This window comes from Triturus cristatus, chromosome 6 (assembly GCF_964204655.1).
Source record: "Triturus cristatus chromosome 6, aTriCri1.1, whole genome shotgun sequence".
Lineage (NCBI taxonomy): Eukaryota > Metazoa > Chordata > Amphibia > Caudata > Salamandridae > Triturus > Triturus cristatus.
Window position 1 is genome coordinate 756,942,038 of NC_140589.1, and position 21,316 is coordinate 756,963,353.

Here is a 21,316-nt window from a genome sequence, read left to right on the forward strand (position 1 = left end):
TTCAATTTAAAAGAATATTCTGTAAGAAAAAGTAATTATTTTAAAAGGAAATTGTTCTAAAATGTACACTTTCCATGGTACATCTTAATAATATTGCATCCTGCTAAGTAACAGTATCGGCAAGTGCCTACAAAATAATTACTTGTGTGTCAGGAACCCACAAAGTCGTCACCAAATGGAATATGTATGTCGAAGGAGCTTAAAGAGCGTCTGCCAGTGACTGTGCAAAAAATCATAAACAAAGTGCAAGTGCAGTCAAAGTAATTTGCCAATAATATATCTACTATTGTTCCATAGTTTTGTATTATTGTCAATGTGAATATGTAAACATTATTATTCGGTCATGCTGAGCCTATTTCATATTAATGTAGGATACAATCTTTCAGCAACATATCATATGCATGAATGCATGTTTACCAAACTTGATTTTCATAAATATACAGTACAGATTCTATGATCAATCGAAAAACCATCATCCCATGGGGAGTTTATTTCCAATAGATCAAGTAGTGCAAACTTAACATATTAGATAGTGCAAATACAAAATGCAGAAATCACATATTGTGCAAAAACTTTCAGAAATGTAAACGTGCAAATATGCAATAGTGCAAATGAGCAGTAGTATTTGATCATTAACTGAATCTTTATCAAATTATAAAGAGGTGCAAAAGATGCTGTAAGTGAAATCCAAGAATTAATACATGTTAACTAGGAATCTAGCACTGCCTAACAACAGTTCCAACATTAAAAACCCCCTTAGACATATATATATGTATGTATATATTTATAGATAAACATATTCATTGAAAAAATCGAAGAGAACAGGGGCGTTATAGTTAGGTGTAAATGTGAGTGGCAACATTAATGTTTTGAACTCAAAAAACAACAGACGTTTACTAGTTATAGTTAGCAGAGACCCCACCATGCACTGCTTATACCTCACATATTGCTTCACTCATGCTATGGCATTAGTGATGACATCAATCGATGAGTGTGCTAGTTTGTTTTCTACTTTACATAGCAGCTGGTAACCAACATGTTACTTTTTAACCTAAACTTGTCCAGCCTGTGTCCAGCGAATGGGTGTAAGTGTTTACAAAATGCATGTAATTACAAAACGCACTTGCTTCTAATGCATCATAGGTGTGTAGAGGTATTGAACATGTTATAAATCCTTGTATTGAAGAGTAACTCTGTATGCAGATGACAGTTGACTACTTCAGTCCAGTGTGTTCCACACAAGTTTTCCCTGATTATCATATTTGCTATATTTAATCCCTTGATTATGTTATCAATTTTGTGGTCCAGCTTGCTTAGCTGGGTGGTCCAAAATGTATTCCAATTATGTCCGCCAGGCATGTTACACCTTGTGGATTCTGTAAGAGAATAGGCGTCATCTTTATGGATGGGAGTGTAGTGTGGCCGAGGATGCATGTGAGCTCTCTTGGTTGTGTGGGGTGGTCCGCAGACCCGAAGGATCAAAGGTGGTGTGGCAAGTAGTTGGGAAAAATCTGGTGGAATGGGGCTAGGAGAGGGAATGATAGATGTGATGAGAGAGGGAGGAATAGGAATAGGAAGAGGTCTAGTAGGCACATCAGCGATGGGCATCATGTGCTGTCGGTGGATCTTTTCGAGCCGGTTAGAAGTCTGGATGCTCTATATGGCCGCCGACTCTACGGCCAATGTGGAAAGTGAAGGGAGTGGCCTTGCTTGAAGGAGGTTGATTAGTAACGATAATCATTATCTCTGAGTTGAGACTTTTGACAAAGCTCAGATTGTGGGTATCAGTTCCAGGAACCTCTATGAGCTATGGGCATACAAAAACCTGTTACGTCGTTAATGGGGAAGGGCAGAATCAATATTAGGAAAAGATGATGTGGGGCCATCAGCGGCAGTTTCTGTGTTGCAGTGGCAGGGGTGAGTATGAGAACACATAGGTGATAAGCTAGTGGTGGGTCACGATAATGCCTATGCTTCGATCGCGGTTTTGGTGGGTAATGTTGACTTTGAGGGGGATGGGAACATTGTTCGACACCGTGTTTTTGATCACCAGGAATGTTACATCAAACCCCTTTAGATTATGGTCAGAAGATTGAATGAGAACCGTCCCATTGTTGTAAATGGAGATGATTGCTTGGCCTTGAAAAACGCAGAGCACGATACGGTGATTTGCAGTCCAGGAGGGGTTTTCCTGGTGGTGCCCATCTGAAGTGTTGCCACAATAGCTCTTCTCTATGTTGCTCTTCTGTTGGTGAAGAAGATTAAATCAGAAACTACTGCTCCCTTCTTGGCATAATGATAAGAATGAGATATGAGTCTTTCAGTGTTCCGAGGAAATGAAACTCTTGGCAGAGTTCTTGGATAGATTGGGGGGTAATTAATCTTGAAGGCATTACGGAACACCAGTGCCATCAAACTATCAGTAGAGCTTAGGTTGTTTCTACATATTAGCCAAGGAACCCTGAAATTAAATGATTGGGTAATCCTGCTGAGAGTCTCCAGACAAGAGTCAGATACAAAAAGAGTTGCTGCATATGAGAGAGTGCTGTCAGCTGTGGTGTAGAGGAAGTGTAGATCAAGTGTAGGCCAAGAATGGCGGTGAAGAAGGCTGCCTGTATAACTGTGAGCAGAAGTACTTTACCAACATGCCTGTTCCTTAGAAGCTCAGAAGTAAGGAATCCTTCTTTTTTTCAAGAGCATGAGTGTCAGTGAATAGGCTACCAGATTAGGGTGAGCAGAAGATCAGAGGAGTCAACCCAGTACTCTTCAAAGATGGCAGCTCCAGAGGCAGTGCAGGATAACAAGTATGGCTGCAGTCAGGGCAGGCTCCCACTGACTGTTGATATTAGTTCCACTCTGTTAGCGGACACGACCAGAACTTTGTCGCTACTAAATGATAAACATCAATGGTCCTAGAATTGTCTTTAAAGCTAGCAGGTTTGTTAATTTGCCTCTTTCACTATGGCCACCTAGATTAGCAGCACAGGCTTGTTAGGAAGAGAGAGCCTAGTTGCTGGGGCAAGTCTGAGAACACCACTCAAAATGGCTGACCCACTTTTTCTTTCAGTCCTTTTTCTATCACCAATTATTACGGCTTCAGCCATTTTGGAAGTTAGGGTGTTATGCTGGTGTGCTGGATAGAAGGAAATAATCAAAGATGGCCCCTGAATCTCTCACCTTTGATCTCTTGTGCTGTGAGAGGGACAACTTTCCAAAGTCGGACTGGAGCAGGAAGCCTCTGCTGCAATTTAGAGTCATTCACTCTTTTCCCTCAGCTCCCACTGCACATGGGTATCTCTTGAGCCCTTTGGCACTCTCCTCAATCTGGATTGGGCAATGAAACATCATCCTTCTATTCACACGTGTGGGTGTACTGAGAACATTGTCTCCGGTGCCTCACGCTCCTGCTCCTGCCCCCTCCGACCCTCTACACCTTCCACGATTGTCAGTGGTATCCCCAGCTCATCTGCACTCTCCTGCTCCACGCCAGCCTCTGATACTCGAGCACAGCAGTCTCTGGTAAGACTTGATCAGAATTGGGGCATAGAAATTTGGGAAAACGTTTCCCAGGGCTACTTTTGGAAACATCAGGCTCACTTTTGCAAGCACTCAGAATCCCTGGCATGCTTAATGATTTGTGTCCGGGGAGAGCTCCCTTAAATGGATTGACTCGGCATGAGCTGCCATTTAATATTTGCTTTTTGCTTTGTGGCTTTATTTTGTTGGTTGTCGTCTATGTAGTGTTACGGCTTTGAAGATTTGTGCATCTATGTGGGCATCTCTGGGATTTCTACAAAAATGTGATCCCTGGCCCTGGAGCTCTTAAAGGAGCTCATGCTCACCAGCCATTTTGCTCTAGCCTAATAAGTACCTGTGAAAATCTGTAACTGGGTGTTTAAGTGGATACATAAGTCCCTAAGTGGGTATATGTGTGCCTGCATACGTTTGTGACTGGGTGTTTGAGCATCTGCATGGATCTATGAGTGAGTCTCTGAGTGCCTGTGTGGGTCTGTGAGTGGATTTGTTAGTGCCTGCCTGGATATGTAAGTGGATATATGAGTGCCTATGTAGCTCTCTCAATGAGTCTGTGACTGCCTTTCTGTGTGAATCTGTGAGTAGGTCTGAGAGGGCCTGTGTGGGTCTATGAGTGAGTGTTTGAGTGAGTCTCTGAATGGGTGTGTGACTGTCTGAGTAGGTCTGGGAGTGGGTGTGTGAGTGTCTGTATGGGTCTGGGAGTGGGTGCATGAATGTGTGTGTGAGACTCTGAGTGGGTGTCTGAGTGGGTCTGTGAGTGGGTATACAAGTGTCTGGGTATTTGAATGGGTGTGTGAGTGGTTTTGTTGGTGTGTGGGTGAGTGTGTGAGTTCCTGTGTGGCTCAGTGAGTGGGTTTGTTAGTGCCTGCATAGCTCTGTGAGTGGGTGTGTTAGTACCTGTGTGGTCCTGTAAGTGGGTGCGTAAGTGGATACATGGGTCTGTGAGTAGGTGTGTGAGTACCTGCATGGGTATATGAGTGCCTCTGTGAGTGCTTGCATAGGTCTGTGAGTGGGTGTGTGAGTGGATGAGTAGGTCTGTTAGTGCCAGTGTGGGCCTGCAAGTGGGAATCTGAGTGGGTGTATGACTGCCTGTGTGGGAATTTGAGTGGGTGTGAAAGTGCCATGGAGCTCTGAGTGAGTGTGTTAGTGCCTGTGTGTGTCTGTGAGTGGGTGTGAGTGGTCCTCTGTGGGTCTGTAAGTGGATCTGAAAGTGAATACATGAGTCTGTGAGTCTGTGAGTAGGTGTGTGAGTACCTGTATGGGTGTGTGACTAGGTCTGTCAGTGACTGCATAGATTTATGAGTGGACGTGTGAGTGTCTGAGTGGCTCTGTCAGTGGGTCTGTGAGTGCCTCTGTGGTTCTGTCAGTGGTTATGAGACTGCATGTGTGAATCTGTGAGTGAGTGAGTGTGTGAGTGGATGTGAGGATCTGTAAGTGGTTGTGTGAGTGCCTATGTGGGTGTGTGAGTAGCACTCTGAGTGCCTGTATGGGTCTGTTAAGTGATGTGTGACTGCCTACATGGGGCTGTGACTGGGTGTGTCAGTCCCTGTGTTGGTCTGGGAATGGGTTTGGTAGTGCCTGCATGGTCTGTGAGTGGGTGTGTGAGTAGCTATGTGTGTCTTTGAGTGGGTGTGAAATTGCCTTTGTGGGTGTGTGAGTAGCTGTGTGTGTTTGTCCGTAGGTGGGTGTAAGAGTATATACACACACAGTGCCAGCCCTTGCTTGGATATTGCCATGGGCGGAAAGAATATTGGCACTCTCGTTACAGCTGGCAAATAAAATGAGGCAGCAGGGGGTCCATTTTGTGTTCACAGTTCAGTCACACATCAAAGCTGTGACTGACCTCTGAGCAAAAACTTCTGGGAACCCCTCTACCCAAATATTCTTTTTTACTCACAGGGTAGCTTGATCACGCTATTGTCAAGTTGGTGAAGGTGCGAATGGCGGTGTTGGTGTGTGTTGGCAGGGGGTGTGAGGGAGATGAGAAGGGAAGGAAGGGAAGGGGCTTAATGGGGTGTAAAGGTTCACCAGCGGTAAGCAAAAATGACTAAAAGCAGTTTAGTCTGATTCATTGGCGTCAAGTAAGATGGGTGCTACTGCCTTCAGGACTTTAATGCAGACAGCTCTGTGCCCCTCTGAAGATTGGCGCCATGGATCTGGGCCCACCTCGCCCATGCCTAAAGCCCGCCCTATAAACACACACACATCCTGTGCATGCCGCGACACCATTTTTATCTGTGGCCCATTATCTACCACCCTAAAATCTCTCCTAGAGACGCTACTCTTTGCTGCCCACTGCTAATTGCTGCCACTGCTGGTCGTTGCCCTCTGCTGGTCGTATATTGCTGATAACAACACAGCATTCCAGCCTTCCCTCGGCTTGTTGATGAACAGGCACTGTTTTTGCTCGGTGACACCAGTTCGTCTCTGCAAACTCCCTTCTCACCGCCTCTCCAAAGCAGATATTTGCCCAGCAGGGGTGAATTTCTTGTATCACCGAGAGCTACGGGAAAATAGGCATTGCCTCGTATCACAGCTATTGAAACAAAAGTGGGACATTTCGTGAAGAGGAAGCGTGCAGAGATATCTGAGTACTTCACATCAGGAGATCATGAAACCACTGTTTTGAATTACTGTAATAGTGGAGCCAGAACTTAGGCTTGATTTATGGTCATAAAAGAGGAATAAATACCAGGCACAGGAAAAACTGTTTACTTGACCTAAAAGTCCCTTTCGATCTTGTCTGGTCTCATCATGCTGAAAGCCGAAGTATTCCCAATTTTCGTCAGGTAATCTCACGACAGCCATATGATGCTCTGATTGCCTAGTCACACAGATGTATGCGCTTTAGTTTTAAATGGTGCCAGCATTGTAAGTAATCCGAAAAGCGCGAGGCGCTCATGAGCTGACCACAGGCACGTCTTCGAGCATCTCTGATATTGCTCATCAGAAAGGAATTTTGGCTGAGATTTATTTTATTTCTATGACATTTCAAAAGCAACCCGAGTTCGTGTTTGAAATCTCGGTCAGGAATTCCTATTAGTGCTGCAAAATACTCTAGAGTCTGGATTTTAATTTGAAACAGAATGCGCAGCTGTTTCTCTGTGTAAAAGTTACGAATTTCCCAAAACATGTTGTTGTTAGTTTCAAGGAGTCTTACTGCGTATCTCTATTGAGAGCAGCCGTGTTTCCGGTCTGCACCACAATTTCGACTTTTAAATATCGACCTCCAACTATCATTGCAAGATACTGATGGTGCAATAACGATAAGGGAAGAAGGTATGGAGTAAGAGTAGAAAATCTACCCCGCCCTATGTATGTGACCTAGACGATGAGTTGCAATTAGATATCTTGTATACCACATTGCTCCAGGTATTCATTATTTTGAAATCTGCATCTTACTTTAAGTAATTGCCATTTTCATAGCGTATGATCTTCTTGTAGTATGTTGCTCATGCACTGTCAGCTGTCAAGGGCTACTTTTGCACACAATGCCCATGTTTTGAACACAGACCAAAGTCTGAGTCGCCCTATGATGATATGTTTCAAGTACTGTGTTCTGGTTCTTCTCTGAGACTGTAAGTTTAACATGTTATGTAATGTAATGTAATGTTATGTAATGTTATGTAATGTTATGTTAAGTTCTGAGGTGTTTCGGGAGGTCATTCCAGGACTTGGCTGTGAGGTATGAGAAGGAGTGCTCTGCGCTTCTGATGTTTTTGATGTGAGGGAGGTGTGCTCTTGCCTGGGACACAGATCAAAGGTGTCTGGTGGGTTGGTAGAAGTTGAGGCCGTGGTTGAGGTAAGTTGGACAGGTGTTGTGAAGAGCTTTGTAGGTGTGGGTGAGTAGCTTGAACTTACATCTTTCCCGGGCTGGGAGCCAGTGGAGATTGTAGAGGTGTGGAGAGATGTGGGTATTTTGTGGGATGTTCAGTATTAGTCTGGCAGTTTGGAGTCGGTGTAGGACATGGGCCAGAATTCCGATATTGAGGGTGTTTCTGCAATCAAGTCTACTTGTGATAAAAACCTGGGTGATCGTTTTTCTGGTGTTCGGTGGGATCCACTTGAAAATCGGGCGTAGCATTTGCAGGATCTGGAAGCATGATGAGACGGCATTTATCTGTCTGCTCATGGAGAAGCTGGTGTCCAGGATGATCCTGAGGTTCTTGGCATGGTCCGCAGGGGTTGGTGGGGGTCCAAGTTTGGAGGACCACCAAGAGCATATCAGGGGGAATGGTTGTTGCTGAAGATTAGGACGCTGCTAATGCAATTGTTGAAGTTTGTTATGGCAGTGCTGGTTGAGTTGGTAAGGGAAAGGATGAGCTGTGTGTCATCAGCATAGGATACTATGTTGATGCCGTGGGCTCTGATAATGTCCATGAGAGGTTTAATATAGACGCAGAAAAGTGTTGGGATGAGAAACGATCCTTGAGGGACACAGCATATGAGTTTCTTGGGTTCAGAGGGGTGGGGTGATGTCGAACTGATTGAGTTCTGTCTGTGAGAAAGGAGGATATCCACTTGAGGGCTGTTCCGCACATACACTAGTGTTGAAGCTTTCTGATGAGTGACTTGTGGGAGACTGTATCTAAATCTGCGGAGAGGTTGAGGAGGATGAGTTTGGCCATTTCTCCTCAGTCAAGGATGCTTCTGATGTCAATAGTGGCTGCTATGAGGGCTGTCTCTGTGCTGTGGTTGCTCCGAAAGCCTGATTGAGAGCTGTCTAGGAGCTGATGGAGTTTTAGGTGGTTTGCGAGTTGGGTATTGATGATTTCTCATTGACTTTAGATGAAAAAGGCAGGCGCCAGATGAATCTGTAGCTTCTCAGGGTGTTCGGGTCCGCTGTTGGTTTCTTCAATAGGGCGGTGACTTCTGTATTTTTCCAGCAAGACGGGAAGGTGGCTGTGGTTATGGAGGTGTTGAGGATAGCAGTGAGCATAGGGGAGATGATGGTTCTTCCATGGTTGTATATGAAGTAGGGGCATGGGTTTTAAGGGGCTCCTGGGTGGATGTATTTATGAGGGGAATGGTTTCTTTGTTCGGAGCTGCTGTTGATGATAAAGGAGGTGTCCAACTGGTCGGGGGAGTTCTTTTCGGTATGCTGTGGTTCGAATGTATTGTAGATCTTGCCAATCTTCTGTTCAGAGAAGTTTGAGAGGTCTTTACAGTGTGCTTGAGATGGGATGATGTCGTTGTCGGCAGCTGTGGGATTGGAGAACTACTTGACAATAGTGGATTCATATGCAAAAGGATCACACATGATGGGTGGAAGATTTTGTTTATTAAGCTGTGGGTTCATGGTTTGGGTGCAAGAAAGGTTTGATCAAGGAGCTTTGCTGTTTGCTTACATTCCATTTTGTTCTGTAAAATTCCCATTGTCAGTTAGATTCTGTGATCTTCTGATTAATGTTCGTTTTGTAATGTTAATGCGGATCCCCCGTTGGTGGGTAGGGCTGTTATTGTGTTGTTGGTAGTGTGTAGTGAATGTTTGTTTGAAGTTCTGACTAATGTGCTTTGTTATGTTTATGTGTGGGTTCAGATACTGACTAGTGCAGTAAGTAGTAATGTGACTCACATAAAAGGGTGGCCAGATGTCCTCAGGAAAAACAAGCGATATACATATTGGATCCAATTTTCGGAGAGTCCCAGGATATGAGGCATACTTCAGAGTCCACCAGGCAGGTGTCAATGGAAAGATTTGCAGACATACTGTGTCTTACTGTATCATAGCAGGCGGGCATAGGAGGGCTTCACATAGGTCCAAAATATGACTGAGCTAGAGTTTTTAAACTCCTATACAAATCTCTGTTTGTGGAGGCATTGACATTTAATCCAGCGCCCTTCATTAAATATCGCAGGTCACACCATGCAGGTTACACATATTGTCAAACCATGCAGGTTACACATATTGTACAGTAAAAGCTCAGAATAGGCCACATTTTTCACACCCTATAAATTAAAACCCTAAATAGTTGGATTTTATCCGGTGCCATAAACAGCTCCTTCCACTTGGGCACTCGTAATCATGGCCTCGGTAGATAAGAGGACTAATGTAAAAAATAATGTATAGTACCAGGAAAGAATGGAGAAAAAAATCAAATTATTCTTATTTTATATAGTGAAAGGTTTTTGCCTGGCGAGTTTGGAGATCCATTTTAGTTTTAGAACATTTGAATGTTGGGAGCTTCATTGAAGACAATGGAGTGCTCCGGACTTGTAGTGGCTGGTTAAAGCCCGGAACTCCAACATTCCAGCTGTTGCCGTGAACAAAAGCCTCACAAAGCCCGAGGGGGTTCCCCTTGGGCTCACTGAGGCCTTTGTATTTGTTAGAACATTCTGCTCTCGATTGGCGGAATGTTCTAATAGAGTTATAGTCCGCTGGACTATTCCTGCCATTAAAGTTCCGCTCCCTTGTTAAAGGCCCTCGCCGGAGCGGGCCTTTAATGGCCAGTATAGCCCGATAAGGTGGGCTATAAGGCTATAATAGAGTTGTAGAAGGTGAGGGAGAGAGAGAGAGCGAGAGAGAGAGAGAGAGAGAACATGATACTGGCAAAAGCAAGCATTCCAAGAAGGAAGGGAAATTATTGAATTGCCATTCAGTCTCATGAGCTGGTTCAATGCGCATTGGTGAGCAGTGTGCTTAGTTGACAGCATCTCTCAGCAGGGTTGCCACACCTTTATCTGGACGGCAACCATACATGTCAGCAAGGCTGCTATTCATTTAATGTGGTGAAGTTGTCACCTCCTATCGGAATGCCTTACAAAGCAGTGCCCCCTTTAGGTGTACTACACCCTTAGTGGCACATTACCTAACGACCCAGCAGGGGTGATCTACTTTTAATGGCAGTGGCCCTGAAACTAGGGGTCTGGCAGGTGCTGTGGCAACTCTAGGGCATTTGACATAGGTAACTAAATAAGACCTCTTGGGTTATTTATTTTTCCCTGCGTTTAGGTTGCATTCACAGACAAGCAAGACAGAATACTTAATGGTACAATTTCCCCCTACGAGCTACTGCTTATTCTTAGATAGACAGACCTAAGTTTACATCTTTCTACAAAGTGATGGCTTTATGTAAATTGAAATTACTTACCAACCATATTTTTAATTGTCTTGTGTCATTGTCCTTTGTAAACGCTGACTCCCTAGTTATTATTATGTTTGTTAGTCCCTCCTTGGTACTGCCTTGTCTGCATTTGTTACCTCCTATAAGGACTGGACCTTTTACTTGTCTTGTTACGCGGTTTGCTTTATCTTGGCTGTGAGCACTATTTTGTCCGTGCCTGCTGTACAGCCAGTAGACGCACACTGTACTGAGGGACATGGGGCTGTCTCTGGAGGTTCACACCCCGTGATGCACAACAGGCAGACTTTGTCACACACAGCACAAGGAAGGGGGTATTGAATATGCATAACTCATTCATTTACGAGAGGATAATAAAGCACACCATGGTGGCTTCCTGAGACTTCTTTCATTGCACGCCAGCATCGGCTCGAGACACGTTTCTCAATGCATGACCAGAGCCGGCTGGGTCACGCTCAATCCCTACCACAGTAAAGCACGGTTTATTCAATGCAACACACAAAGAACACTTCTATACAGGTGTTACATACTGGAAAAGGCTCCTCCTTTTATCCAACATCGGGATAATGATCTAACAAGTTGACCCGCCGTGAGTCTTGCTGACTGCATGCAGGACACACCCCCTCCTGCACGCATTCCCTACCAGAGGGATATTTTCACACGACCCCCTGGCCCCACCCCACCCCGCCAGCCAGGACCTCCAGTGCACACATGGCCCCCTTCCCCTCTCCACCCATCCAGGACAACCAGTGCTCATTTGACCCATCTCCTCCCCACCCAGTGTAAGATGAGAGGGGCCCCAGCACTGGGGCCTGCCTCGCTGCTGCACAAGAATCGGTGTTTTTCTAGAAAATGTTTTGCAATTTTTGCCTGTAATCAATTTTACAAATAAAGTGAGGAGCCCTGGGTGGCGTGAATGCTGTTAATAGTCTGATATACATTAACATGCAGGCCCCACCCACCTCACGCACCCACAGGACTGGAGCCAGTACTGGTGTGGCAGCCGGACATAGTATGAGGACTAAGAATGGTACTGACACTCGTACCGACCCTGACACTACTGCTAGTAGTGACAGAAATTCACATGCAGACCCCACCCCCCTCCAGCACCCGCAGGACTGGAGCCAGTACTAGACCAGCAGCTGGACATAGTGTGAGGGCTGAACCTGGTACTGGCCCTGGTCCTGGCACTACTGCTAGTAGTGATAGACATTCACATCCAGGCTCCCACCCCCTCCTGCTGTTCGGAGCCTGCATGGCTGAGCCTGGTCCTGGCACTGGTACCGACCCTGACACTACTGCTAGTAGTGATAGATATTCACATGCAGGCCCCCACACCCCTCCCGAAACCCACAGGATTTGAGCCAGTATTGGAGTAGGAGCAGGACATAGTGTGAGGGCTGAGCCTGGTACTGGCACTGGTCCTGACCCTGGCACTAATAGTGGTACTGGCAATCACCTAAACCATGTCCCCGTCCCCACCCCTCCCTGAAATGGACCAGTACTGGAGAGACAGCCGGACACAATGTGAGGACTGAGACGGGTACTGGCCCTGGTGCTGGTACTTGTACCGACTTTGACACTACTGCTAGTAGTGATAGACACTGACATGTAGGCCACTACCCCCCTCCAGAAGGACTGGAGCCAGTACTGGAGAGGCAGACGCCCATAGTGTGAGTACTGATACAGGTACTGGCCCTGGTCCTGGTACCGGCACCGACCCTGACATTACTGCTAGTAGTGAGAGACATTCACTGGCAAGCCCATCCGCCACCCGCAGGACGGAGCCAGTACTGGAGCGGCAGACGCCCATAGTGTGAGTACTGAAACTGGTACTGGCCCTGGTCCTGGTACCGGCACCGACCCTGACATTACTGCTAGTAGTGAGACATTCACTAGCAAGCCCATCCGCCACACGCAGGACGGAGCCAGTACTGGAGAGGCAGACGCCCATAGTGTGAGTACTGATACAGGTACTGGCCCTGGTCCTGGTACCGGCTCCGACCCTGACATTACTGCTAGTAGTGAGAGACATTCACTAGCAAGCCCATCCACCACACGCAGGACGGAGCCAGTACTGGAGCGGCAGACGCCCATAGTGTGAGGACTGAAACTGGCACTTGCCCTGGTACTGGCACTGGTACCTATCCTGACACTACTAATGGTACTGACAATCACCTGAAGCATGTCCCTCATCCCTCCCTGACAGGGACTAGTTCTATAAAATAACAAGCATTTGCAATGCAATAGGTTTTGCATTTGTAAGAGTTTGAGCTATTGGAATTGTAAATGACAATGCCTTTTATTTATGTGTTTTGAAAACCTGCAAGCGGTGCGTAAACACTCACTTTGTACTTATAGTCCTTGCTTACGTAAACATGCACTTTGTACTTATAGTCCTTGCTTACGAGAAGCAAGGCTGGCCGTAAAAGAGGCGCAGTTACTGCCTGCCTTGCTTCTCGTAGGAAACAATTTTAAGTACAAGTTACGTGTCTATGCACTGCTTGCAGGTTTTCAAAACACATAAATAAAAGGCATTGTCATGCACAAGGCCAATGGCTAAGACTCTCGCACATGTGCGACCTATTGCATTGCAAATGCTTGTTTAGCTTGCTTCTAAGGTTTACAAATATTTCAAAATATTTGAAAATAACTTTAAGGACAAGTTGTAAAAACAGTACTTAATTTTTGTATAGCTCTTGATACCGTTCTTCTGACGTTTCTAATCACTGTAAATATCAGGTATGAATTAGTGGTGCTCAGTTCATCAGCTTTCAGAAAGATGAAAGGCTGAGTTTCTTTTGATGGGATTTGAACTCGTGGCCTGCAAATCATATATTGCAGGTGTGAACAGTTATCTCATATGCCCATTCAGAAATCAAAATGAATGACCTGTGCTATGTGTTATACACACAGAGCTAAAACCACTATATATGATTGCTTTTAAAAAAAAAAAAAAATCAGTTGAAATAGATTCAATCAAAGGATTCCTTTGTGGGTATGTCTATGGTATTCTATGCACCCAATAATATTATCTGTACTCTCGGATGTTGTATTTCATACTTTTCGATCTAGGAACTTATCATTTTTTTTCAATGAACTTTATATTTTGCTATAGTTTCGATTTTTTTTATAGTGCAACCAATTTTCATCTCTGGTATTTTCCCTCTATTTCAGGTATTGTGACGGCTTGCCGGAAGGCACATAATGTCATTAGACTACAAAACCAATTATGACTAATCAATCACTATCTGGCTAACTGATTACATTTCTCAAGTGCACATCTCCAAACAAGCCTTGGCAAAGCTAGTAGATGTTATGTTAATATGCAAGCGAATATAAACACAGCAATGCACAAGCGTGCCTTTGTCTACACCTGTGTGCGCTTCTGTTAGCAATTCTATGGCAATGTAGAGATGACAAATGAAAGGCAGAGTGATGTAAAATAGTCCCTCATATATTGCAGTGTGCACACTCCACTGGACATAGAAAGGTACAATCAAACAGCCAATAAAATTAGATGAATAAGATTTACCCCTCTGGGATGAGCCAAAATGTGATTGACAAATATCTCAAGCCAATAACTGAAATAAGCTGGTCAGAAAATGCTGATCAAGTGCAAATTTCCTATAGCCACAGGCTCTGTTTTAGTCATAGAATATCTTTAGATATCAACTATGAGTGTATTCTGGGAGCTAACATCAGTATAGCAAGTCAAATTTCAGTGGAACCCATTTAGCTACACAAGAACAATAGATAGGATGATGTCCAAACCATGATATCAAATATCAAAATTACAAAAACACTATTCATTGAGTAAGTCAATTAATCAGGTAAGCATAACATTCAATATTGTCAATCAATCCACCAACATATATATAATATATACAATTTGTGGAGTGTGATTCAAGTCCTTCAAATCTTCTAAGACAAGACCTTTTGTACAAGTTAAAATGCACAATCTACTATGAGGATGTTGCATTTAAAATCGCAACTCAGGATACAAATGTCACATTGTACCTAGTGATGACAGTGATGATTTACCCCCAGATCTCAGAAACACAGTGAAGCCTGAAATCTGGGACTTTTCAGGAAAGGGCATAGGTCTCATCAAAGGTTTGTAGCCTCTCTGTAGAACAGTGAAACCAAATGCAGAGTCTCCAAGAACCCTGCAATATAATCTGACCCCAGAAATTGTTGCTGGAATCACCCCTGTGATTGACTCAATGATACAGCAAGGCGTTCTAAAGGAGATTATGGGGAGTTCAAGTAACTCACCCATCACGGGTTTACAAAAGCCCAATGGAAAGTACTGCATTGTCCTTAGAAATCTCTATAGTAGTTCCTTGTTGTCCAGTGGTTTGGACTACAGCTGTGATTTTATTTAAAATTTCATGTAAGGCTGAGTGGTTCACTGTCATTAACTTTTGCCAAGCATTGTTCTCCATACCATTGCAATAGGGCAGCAGTTCCTCTTCTCATTTCAGTTTGGCAGTTGTATTTTGTAATGTTGCAGAGTCCCTCAATCATTAATCAGATCCTTAAAAAGAATCTGGAGTCCCGATCATGCCTTATAACTAAATCCTGGTCCAATACATTGATGACCTACTGGTGGCGTCATATATACAGGAAAGCTATAAGACAGATACCATTGCCCAGTTGAACCACTTAGCTGTGAATGGACCTAAAGTGTCCCTAAATAAGTTGTACTACTGTAAGAAAGAGGCTCTGTATCTAGGAAATCACATTGAGAGTGGAAGGTTTCACAAGAAAGAATCTCCGTTCTGAGATTGAATCCGCAAACCGCACAGAGAGAGATCAGGTTGTTTTTGGGAATAGTGGACTACTGTCGTCAGTGGATTCACAACTTATCCCTAGTGGCCAAGCCCTGACAGAGGCTGACACAGAAGGATGTGCCTGATCCGGTACCTTGGGAGGATGTCTGCCTAAAAGCTTTCCTAGAGCTCAGAGAAAGTCCCTGTCATGCCCCGGCGCTAGGAATTCTGATTGCAACAATGTTTTTTTGCTATTCTGCAGTGAGAGTGGGGCTGTGCTCTCTAAAGCTTTCGCTGGCACACAGCAACAGTCAAAGGCTGATTGCCTACTTCTCTGCTACACTTGACCCAGTAGCTGCGGCTCTGCCATGTGTGTCAACGCTGATAGGTGTGAAAGTATTGTCATGGGTCATCCACTCACAGTTCATGTGCCCCATTCAGTGGAACATATTGTTAACCCATACCCACACACAGCACTTCACCAATAGTCGTCTGACCGGGTATGAACGAGTCATACTATCAGCAGACAGTGACACCCTTACAGGGTGAACAACCCTGAATCATGAAAACATAATGTTATGATCATCTGCCATCAAGGGGGTCCCAGGTTGAGGGGTGCAAGCACTACAACACTCACACCTTCCCTATATCACTGTATGACTGGGATGCGGCTGTTGATATAAAAGGCATTTGCGAAGAACAGGATGTTTTGAAATGGGTTTGATTTTTTTTACTTTAGCCCCGCCCCCCACTGACCTGCCCCCCCACCACTCCACTGACCCCACCTCTACAAGTGCGTCCCTCGGCCACAAACCACACTGTAATTTTGGCACCCAACAGAAAGTTTGCTGATTTCTGCAGGAGATTCATCAAAGATTTCTCGAAGATCGTTCAACCCATCACTCGTCTGTTGAGAAAGGGGATACCATTCCTATGGGATGAGGATGCAGAACAGGCTTTCATGGAAATGAAGATAAGCTTCACACAGGCTCCCATATGAAGACATCCAGACGTTCAGCTGCCCTTTGTGGTTGAAACTGATGCCTCTCAATATATCTTAGGGTGAGTTTTATCCCAGAGACATCCGGAAACCGGACAGTTTCACCCAGTTGCGTACTACTCAAGAAAACTTACTCCTTGGGAGATGAACAACAACATTACAGATAAGGAGCTACTGGCGATAAAAAGGGTGTGCGAAGAATGGAGGCATTGTCTGCTAGGAGCCAAACATACCATTAAGATTTATACAGATCTCCGGAACCTGCTATTCTTGAAGACAGCTCTGGCTTTTACGCCAAGACAACTGAGATCATCTCTCTTCTTTTCTGACTGTGATTTTGTCATGAAGTATCGAACAGGTCCCCTAAACGGCAAAGCCGATGTGGTCTCAAGACCTGACCTATTAGTCGAGGATGTCCCTGAACCTGTCGGAGAACCACCAAGTATCATCCAAAAGGCATTGTTCCCAGACGCTGAAATAGCAGTAATAGCTTCTGCCAATTTTCTGGAAAATCTGAAGGTTCATTTGGCAGCAGTCAGTCATAAGCCCTGGATACAGGAAGAACTAGACTGCCGTTCTCAGAAGGAGGACTTACTATATCACTATCATGCCCCATACATACCTAACAAAACATTTCAGAAGCAAGTATAGTCCAGGACACATGATTCCACATTAGGAAGACACATGGGAATTTGCAAAACCATTGCATTAACACAGCAACACTTCTGGTGGCCCACTCTACGTCAAGATGTGAAAAAATATGTGATGGATTGTGCCATATGTGCCCAAGGGAAGGCCAGTCATAGCAAACCAGTTGGATAACTACATCCATCCCGATCCCTCCAAGCCCGTGGCATACTGTGTCGATGTATTTCATTGTGGAGATGCCCCTCAGTAAGGGATACATGGTAATCCTAGTGGTCATAGATCATCTAACAAAAATTGGACATTTCATACCTATGAGTGAGGTGTCAACATCCTCTGAACTGAGTAATATCTTTTTTACAAAACATCGTACGAATACATGGCATACCAGCAGTACTACTCACAGACAGACGGTCTCATTTCACCTCAAAGTTTTGACAAGCTTTGTGTACAACTATGAAGATAGATGCTTGACTTTCAACCAGCTACCATCCTCAAACAGATGGCAAAATTGAACGTCTCATCCAGACCCTGGAACAATATCTCAGATGTTTCACCATGCAGTATACGGAGGATTGGAGCAAGTTGTTATGGATGAGCATTCCACATTGGGGTGCTCACCTTTCTTCTGTTTGAATGATTATTATCCCAACATGCTTCTCTTCGAATGGCTCACCTCCTCTGATCATCCTTCCATCCATGAACATCATACACATCTCCATGCAGTGCTTCAAGGTGCTAGAAACCACTTAATGAAGGCACAAGAGGCAGAGAGATGCTTTGCGGATAGGAAGCATGCAAAGAACCACCTTATCAGGTGGGGGAGAAAGTATGGTTAGCCACAAAGAACCTACACTTGAAGGGGGTTAACATACTGAAACCCAAATACATAGGCCCCTACATGATCGAAAAGATAGTGAATCCAGTAGCATAAAATTGAGCCTGCCCTCTTCCTGGCACATACATCCTGTGTTTCATGTCTCTCTGCTACTCCCCTGTCCTGTGAACACCAGAGTGTCAAACCCCCTGCTACCTGATGAGATAGGGGAAATCCGCGGTATGACGTGCAAAACATCCTTGATTCTAAGCTCCCAAGAGGGCAGGTGTACTTTTTAGCAGACTGGAAGGGTTACGGACCCGAGGATAGAACTTGGGAACCTGTCCATAACCTACATTGTCCACTCGTAGTCAAACAATTTCATAAGCAGAATCCCTCGAAACCTGGGCAACCGCTGAGATAGCTGTCCTGGTGGGGAGGTACTTTTATGATCATCTGCCATCAAGAGGGTCCCAGGTTGAGGGGTGCACGCACGCACTACAACACTCACACCTTCCCTATATCACTGTATAACTGGGATGCAGCTGTTGATATAGAAGGCATTAGGAAAGAACAGGATTGAACCACAACTCCCAGAATATCTCTAAGTTGAGAGGAAGGCATTTCCTGAATATATACACACGATTGTCTGACTATATAAGCCCCTCCTCTTGAACAAATCAGTGCTTGACAATCAACATGATAGTAAGCTCAGTCCTGGTCGGTCCTTGGAATTCGTCAAATCTGTCTTTCCTGTGGATTCCCTAGTCTTCAGCTTCTAGGATCGGGTGGGGCGTTTGGTTTGCGCCCATGCCTGACTGACTACTGCTAGCGGTCTCGCCTGGCCGCTTCCCTTGTGCAGATTTGCGGGAGAGTCTGCCAGCCGCACATTGGTGGTCGGAATCTTCAGCTTAGTGTCGGACCTTTTCTTTTAATCAAGAGAGCGGCTCGATTTCCCACGGGATGCAGAGGTGCGTCTTCCGTGCAACAAGAGCTGCTTAATCGGCTCCTTCTCTTGTGCAGGAAGCAGGAGAGGAAGCTACCTACTCGGTAGCGGAACTGCTGGCTGCAGATACGTATCCCGTCTAGTGAGTCTGGGGCTTGATTGCACTTTAATCTGTTTCATTCAAATATTTCTTTGGAGTCGTTTCTGACAAAGAAACGGATCATATTCAGTAGTTGAAACTGAATCTGTGCATCTTTAATCTTTACCAGTACTGACTATTTCAATTCCCTTGGATTGAAGATTTGATGCTATCAGGACATAACTGATTTATTCTTGCCAAGTTATTGCTGTTTGAAGTGCGGATGTGAGTATAGATAGAGAGCAAACTAAGTGAGATATTTCTTGTGGTATTTGGTAAGTGAATGACCATACCCTGCTGTCTCCTTTCTTGCATACAGGGCTAAATACAGAGGGGGGAAGTTTCCACTTCCCATGAGAGATTCTCAACAGAGGCCTCCCAGAGATGTTCAGCAACTTTTTTTAAATGTTATCCATTCCCCTATTCCCCCAGTGTGCTTCCTTGCAAAGCAGTGGGTTATATGCACTCTTTGTGAGGTAGTGCGACAGTGGAATAGCTAGACATACACAACGCCATCACCCGCGCTGGTGGATGCTGAAGGTCAGTGGAATTTCAATCTGGCAGTTTTGACACATAATGCCTGTTACTGAAGTGATGTTGATGAAAATGAAATTGAGCATGACTGTCTCAGCAAGTCAAGACTCAAACATACAAGATGCGCCACTAGCTGAATCTGATTATCTGCTATTTGTTGACGGCTCCTGTTTGCGAGACCACTGAGGAAGGCTGATAACTGCTTATCAAGTATGTACAGTCTCAGGTGTGGTCGAAGCCTCCTGGCTTCAAAGAGTATTTTCAGCACAAGTGGCCAAGCTGGATGCTCTTGCTAAAGCATGCTGTGTTTCAGACCAGTTGAAAGTGACGATTTTCACTAATAGTCAGTATGGCTTTGGTGTCGTGCATGACTTCGGACAGTTATGGTCACAAAGAGGTTTCATAACCTATTCAGGCTCTTCAAAACGCAATGGGGAGACAGTGAGTAATCTTCTTGAGGCATTGCAAAAGCCTACCCAGATTGTGGTTGTGAAGTGTTCTGCTCACCGCCCTGGAAATGGCTATGTGTCAGTGGGCAACAAGTATGCAGACGAGATCTCAAGATAATGTGCTCACAATGCTTGTAATTTAATGGTGAGTTTGTGAATGAAAATACAGATCAGACCAATTACAATTTCTTGTTAACAGCAGCCGATGCATGGGATGGGGTTAAGAGTTTACAGGAAGAAGTGTCAAAAGCAGAACAGCAAGGATGGGTCAAAACAGGTTGTATCTAAAAAGAGGATGAAATTTGGGGCTCAGCAGATGGAAGAACTGTATTGCCAGACAGTTTCTTACCCCAAATGGCAAGGCATTCTCACAGACCTGCACATGTAGGCAGGGACGCAATGATCAGATTTTTTAGGCAGACATAGTTTAACCCCAGGTTCAGATTGATGGCTGAAGGATTGTGTCACAGATGTGTTGAGTGTCAACAGGTGAATATAGGGAAAAGAACTGCAGTAACACTGAGCCACATAAGGAGATCAGGTGGTCAATTTAACGGGATGAAACTGGACTTCATCAAAATACCTATGTGCAATGGGCTGAGATATGTCCTTGTGATTGTGTGTACCTTCTCACGTTGGGTTGAAGCTTACCTGACCATAAGATGTGACAGTCTCACAGTGACTATGAAGATGTTATGCTCAGCATTACAAGTGGAGCAAAGATTACATTGCAGTTACCGGCCTGAGGCTTCTGGCATTGTGGAACAGGTGAATGTGGTGCTGAAGTTTAGACTGGCTAAAGTGTGTGTGTGCCTCGACACCTCTGAAATTTCCTGACTCATTCCTTCTTCTGTTGTTGAGTCTACGCAGTATTCCCGACAGGAGGACAGGATTGTCCCCTCATGAAATCATCATGGACACAGCAATGCAATTGCCAGCTGTGACTGTAAATGAACTTGTGAACAGAACAGATGACTTGATTATTGAATACTGACGCAGTGTGTTCTGTGTCTCATCATGTTGGAGAAAGCACAGCCCACCTCATCAAGATCTATGTCATGCAGCGACTGGGTGGTTGTGAAGAAACGTGTGAGAAAGAACTGCTTGGAACTTTGCTGGTGTGGGCCTTATTAGGATATCCTAGTCACCACAGCAGCTGTCAAATGTGGAGGTCTCCCTAACTCGGTGCACGCCTCCTATACTCGCAGAGTTCCGTATCCCCTTGATGATGTAACAGCTCCTCTACAAATATGGGAGCGATACTTTTCTAAGAAAAAGGGACAGGGTCAAATACCAATGAAAACAAGGAAGGATCCCTTTTTGTGTCACACAGCCTTACTCTCAACACTGTATATCAATATATACCAAATATTCTTAAAAGAAAATCCGCCATCC